Raw genomic sequence first — 6,347 nt, 5'->3', positions numbered from 1 at the left:
GAGTTCCCTTGTTTCTCCAGGTGGGCGCCTACTATCAGTAGATGAACTGAATTCCCTTGTTTCTCTAGCTGGGCGTCTGCTATCAATACTTGAACTGAATTCCCTTGTTACTTCAGGTGGGCGCCTGATGCCAATAGTTGAACAAAATTCCCTTGTTTCTCTAGGTAGGGCGCTTGCTGTCAATACTTGAACTGAGTTCCCTTGTTTCTCCAGATGGGCACCTACTGCCAATACTTTAATTGAATTTCCTTGTTCCACCAAGTGGGAGCCTGCTGTCAATACTTGAATTGAATTCCCTTATTTCTCCAGGTGGGGCGCCTGCTGTCAATACCTGAACTGAATTCCCTTGTTTCTCCAGGTGGGCGCCTCAAGCCAACACTTGAACTGAATTCCCATATTTCTCCAGGTAGGCGCCTGTAGTTAATACTTGAACTGAGTTCCCTTGTTTCTCCAGGTGGACGTCTGCTACCCATACTTGAACTGAACTCCCTTGTTTCTACAGGTGGACACCTGATGCCAGTACTTGAACTGAATTCCCTTGTTTCTCCAGGTGGGCGCCTGCTGCCAACAATTGTATTGAATGCCCTTGTTTCTCTAGGTGGGGCGCCTATTGTCAATACTTGAACTTAATTCCCTTGTTTCTCCAGGTGGGGCGCCTGCTGTCAATACTTGAACTAAATTCCCTTGTTTCTTCAGGTGGGCGCCTGATTCCAATACTTGAACTAAATTCCCTTATTTATCCAGGTGGGGCGCCTGCTGTCAATACTTGAACTGAATTCCCTTTGTTTCTCTAGGTGGGCACCTACTGCCAATACTTGAGTTAAATTCCCTTGTTTCTCCAGGTGGGGCGCCTGCTGTCAATACTTGAACTGAATTCCCTTATTTCTCCTGGTGGGCTCCTGATGCCAATAATTGAAGTGAATTCCCTTATTTTTCTAGGTGGGCGCTTGTTGTCAATACTTGAACTGAATTCCCATGTTTCTCCAGGTAGGCACTTGCTATCAATACTTGAATTGAATTTCCTTGTTTCTTCAGGTGGGCGCCTGATGCCGATACTTGAACAAAATTCCCTTGTTTCTCTAGGTGGGGCACCTGCTGTCAATACTTGAACTGAGTTCCCTTATTCCTCTAGGCGGGCGCCTGCTGTCAATACTTGAACTGAATTCCCTTATTTCTCCAGGTGGGCGCTTGCTGTCAATACTTGAACTAAATTCCCTTATTTCTCCAGGTGGGCGCCTGCTATCAATACTTAAATTGAATTCCCTTGTTTCTTCAGGTGGGCACCTGATGCCAATACTTGAACAAAATTCCCTTGTTTCTCTAGGTGGGGCACCTGCTGTCAATACTTGAACTGAGTTCCCTTGTTCCTCTAGGTTAGCGCCTGCTGTCAATACTTGAACTGAATTTCCTTATTTCTCCAGGTGGGCGCCTGCTGTCAATACCTAAACTGAATTCCATTGTTTCTGCATGTGGGCACCTCATGCCAATACTTGAACTGAATTCCCTTATTTCTCTAGGTGGGCGCCTGATGTCAATACTTGAACTGAGTTTCCTTGTTTTTCCAGGTGGGCGCCTACTGCCAATACTTGAATTCAATTCCCTTGTTCCTCCAGGTGGGCGCCTGCTGTAAATTCTTGAACTGAATTCCCTTGTTCCTCTAGGGGTGCCTGCTATTACAACAAAATAGGCAGAACAAAAGATACTTTTCTGCCCCAGTTTGGTTTCGGAAACAGCTATGAGTGTTAATCAAATCTTGTTATCAAAAGAGCTATAAGAAATCAAAAACTAAATCTCATTATCCAATAGGGCCCTGAAAAAGAAAGTTAAATTTCATCTTAAGAGTGAAAACTTGAAAGCTAAATTCAACATCCTAATGGTGAAACTTATGCGAAATCTCATTATCTAATGAAGGTCTTAAAACTAAGTCCCATTATCGAGGAGGGTCCTGAAAACTTAAGGTTGTACCTATCTGACGCACACTTTCTCCACAGAGGGTTCCTCTAAAACATGAAATTCTTGCCCCTATTTTAATCAAAGAAAATCTTATCAGTTTGAAAATGTGGTGGTTAATTTGCGGCATTCTTGCTGAAGGTGACCTTTCCACTGTCATGCTTTATTTCGATTGGTTGCCTTGGGCTGGCAAAGAATTGTTTAACCTTCTGATCGAACCTCAACCACATAACCCTAAATGACCTAAACGCCTCAATCTCCTCCTTCTGTTTTGTATTTTTGTCCTTCCCATTTGAACCTCTATATTTCCTCAAAGTTCACGAAACCACTTGACAACTTGAACTCCGCACTAACACCTTATTTCTCATTTTGCATCATGCTATACCTGGTATATTTTGGCCGCACTTTTCTTCATGCAATTGAAAGATGGTAATAAGCTTTGTAATCCTTTCTTGCTTGCTTAACAAGGCTAACACTAGAAAATATTAGAGAAGTAGACCCAAAAGAAAAAGGAAATGCAGTGATTTCAAGAATTAGGAAAGAAGAACATTTGAAATAGATGACTATTTGAGGAAGAAAGGAAAAGAGACTTATCTGAGTGAAGTAGCTGGCACCAATGATCATGACATACATTTCGGACTAATCGGCCTAGTCCATTCAACCAACCACCTTTCAGTCTTTATACTTTATGCCTAGGGTTTTTCCATATTCCAATCTCTCTGCAAAGTCACTAACCTTATTCGACTTATGGCGCCCTGAAGGGTTTTCGCCAACAAACCTCTCTCATTTGTTCATCTCTCAACCCACCGTCGCCTTACGATGTCCGTGAGGGTTTTCACCATTAAGACTCTCTCATTTTAATTTTTCTCAGCTTTCCATCGCCCAAAGGTGCCCGTGAGAGTTTTCACCAATTGGACTCTCTCATTTATTTACTTTCATTGTGTGTAATAGAGTGTTGCCCATGATGCGAATTATACCTCTAACTCGCCTGACTTGGCATTCCTCAAAGATTGATAGGAAGGTCTTTCTTTGGACTGTAATATGGGCTTTTGGATAGGGTTAGAAAGAAAGAATATCATAAGGGCTCAAAATAGCTTAAACGGGTTCAGAATTACAACTTTTGGAATTAGATCTTTTACAAAACCGCAACTTCTGCCCTAATTTCTTTGCCTGGGGAATTTTGAATTTTATTTTGATGGGAGAGAACCGTCAGGCTGCCTATGTTTCCTTAAAAGGTATCAGGTCGAACGTAGTTCATGACATAGGAATTACTTTGTTTTTGTTCTTTTCCCTTCTTTTTTTCTTTTCTTTTCTTTTCTTTTTCCTTTTCTTTTCTTTCTTTTGCTTTACTCTTTTTCCATTTTTCCTATTCTCTCTTTTTTACTTCTCTTTTCCTCTTTTCTTTTTCTTTTTTTTATTTACTTATATTTTATGTATCTGTATTTCTAAACTTTGCTTCTGATTCCAAAAGAGGGGTATGAAAGAAAATAAATAAGGCTTAAAAGGGGTAGAAAATGATGGAGTGTCTAGATAGCAGAATAAAATGCCTTCGTCATTCCAATCTTCAAAACATGCCAAGTACAAACGACACAATTAGACAAACCAAAGAAATCATACATAATATCTTTTGACTTTGTCAGAATTGATAGCCATATCTACACATTTGCCTTCTATATCTGTTAAATACAAAGCACTATTGGACAACACTCTTGTTACAATGAACAGCCCCTGCCAATTTAGGGCAAACTTGCCTTTAGCTTCAGCCTGATGTGGAAGGATGTGTTTCAATACTTGCTAGCCCACTACAAATTTCCGGGGATGCACCTTCTTGTTGTATGCTCTTGTCATTCTCTTCTGATTCAATTGACTATGACACACTACCGCCAGTCTTTTCTTGTCAATCATACTTAATTGCTCCAAACGAGTTTTAACCCACTCATAATCATCAATTTTAGCTTCAGCAACAATCCAAAGAGATGGAATTTCAACTTCCGTGGGTATCACTACTTCGGTACCATATACCAACAAATAAGGAGTTGCACCTACTAAAGTGCGAACAGTAGTGCGGTAACCCAGTAATGCAAAAGGCGACTTTTCATGCCATTGCCTAGAACCTTGCACCATCTTTCGAAGTATCTTCTTTATGTTCTTGTTAGGTGCCTCAACAAATCTGTTTTTCTTGGGGTGATACGGAGTAGAATTTCGATGCGTAATCTTGAACTGTTGACATACTTCTTCCATCAAATGACTGCTAAAATTAGTACCATTGTCCGTGATGATTACCTTAGGAATTCCGAACTGGCAAATAAGGTTTCAGTGGACAAAATCAACCACTGCCTTCTTGGTCATAGATTTGAATGTCACAGCTTCAACACACGTAGTGAAATAATCGATGGCCACTAGAATAAACCTGTGCCCGTTTACTGCTGGCTCAATTGGTCCAATGACATCCATGCCCCAAGCAACAAAAGGCCAGGGTGCGGACATTGTATGCAACTCAGATGGTGGGAATGAATTAAATCACCGTGTACCTGGCATTGATGACACTTGCACACAAAGCTGATGCAATCTCGTTCCATGATGAGCCAATAATACTCTTCTCGAAGAATTTTCTTTGCCAGAACATACCCACTCATATGCGGCCTGCAAACTTTGGAATGCACTTCGGTCATGAAAATTGTGGCTTGTTTAGCATCTATGCACCTCAACAGTCCAAGATCTGGAGTTCTCTTGTACAGAATTCCCCCGCTCAAGAAAAATCCACTAGCCAAATGCCGAATTATTTTCTTTTGATCACCTGTGGCCTATACTTGATTATCTCCATCTTGATGTATTCCCTGATATCATGGAACCACGGTTCACCATCAAGTTCTTCCTCAACCACATTATAGTAGGCATGCTAATCCCGAACTTGAATATGCAGAGGGTCAACATAAGCTTTGTCCGGATAGTGTAACATTAACGCCAAAGTAGCCAAGGCATCGGCAACCTCGTTATGGATCCTTGGAATGTGCCTGAATTCGACTGATTGGAACCATTGACAAAGATCATGCAAACATTATCGATACAATATGAGCTTTAAATCCGAGTCTCCCATTCTCCCTGAATTTTGTACACCAAAAGATCTGAATCTCCCAAGACCAAGACTTCCTGGACTCCCATATCTACAACTAACCTTAAACCCAAAATGCATGCCTCGTACTCAGCCATGTTGTTATTACAATAGAAACGAAGCTGGGCCGTAACACGGTAGTGATGCCCTGTTTCAGAAATGAGCACAACCCCTATTCCTACACCTTTCATGTTGGCGGCTCCAACAAAGAAAAGTTTCCAACCTGGCTTTTCATCCCGCTCCACCTCATCAATCTACATCACCTCTTCAGCAGGAATATAAGTTCTCAGTGGCTCATACTCTTCATCCACCAGGTAGTCGGCCAAATGGTCGGCCATTGCTTGGCCTTTCATCGCGGTTCGAGTCACTTAGATGATGTCAAACTCTATTAGAAAAATCTGCCACTTTGCAAGTCTTCCCGTGGGCGTAGGCTTCTAAAAGATATACTTTAGAGGATCCACACGAGAAATGAGGTAAGTAGTGTAGGACGACTTATAGTGCTTCAACTTTTGTGCTACCCAAGTCAGGGCACAACATGTCCTTTCAAAGGGAGTATACTTAACCTTATATGATGTGAACTTCTTGATAAGATAATAGATGGATTGCTCCTTCCTGCCAGTGATGTCATGTTGACCTAACACACAACCAAATGAATTATCCAGGACTGTCAAATAGAGGATTAAAGGTCTCTCGGGTTCCGGCGGGACCAACACAAGTGGGTTCGACAAGTACCCCTTTGATATTATCAAAGCCTTCTGGCACTCATCAGTCCATTTGACCCAACATCCTTTTTTAGCAACTTAAAGATGGGTTCACAAGTTGTCGTGAATTAAGTAATAAACCTGTTGATGTAGTTTAAATGCAGAAGAAAACTCATCAACTCAGTCTTATTCCTTGGCGGTGGTAACTCTTGGATAACTTTGATCTTTGACGGATCCAACTCAATACCTCGCCGACTGAATATGAACCCCAACAGTTTCCCAGATGGAATGCCAAATGCACACTTTGTAAGGTTATGCTTAAGATTGTGTATATCTCTTCGACATAAACCTCAATCTCTTTGTGTATCATTTTATGAAACACAATAGTCATTTCCCTCATGTAAGTTGCCCCAGCATTTTTCAAACCAAATGGCATTACCCGGTGGCAATAATTTCCCTATAGTGTGATGAACGCTGTCTTTTCTGCATCTTCCTCATCCATCAAAATATGGTGGTACCCTGCATAGCAATCCACAAAAGACCCGATCTCATTCTTAGTATAGTTATCAATCAAAATGTGGATA

The sequence above is a fragment of the Nicotiana sylvestris genome, chromosome 10 (genome assembly GCF_000393655.2).
Source record: "Nicotiana sylvestris chromosome 10, ASM39365v2, whole genome shotgun sequence".
In the NCBI taxonomy this organism is placed as follows: Eukaryota; Viridiplantae; Streptophyta; class Magnoliopsida; order Solanales; family Solanaceae; genus Nicotiana; species Nicotiana sylvestris.
The sequence above is the reverse complement of the archived record's forward strand: the minus strand, read 5'-3'. Positions refer to the sequence as shown.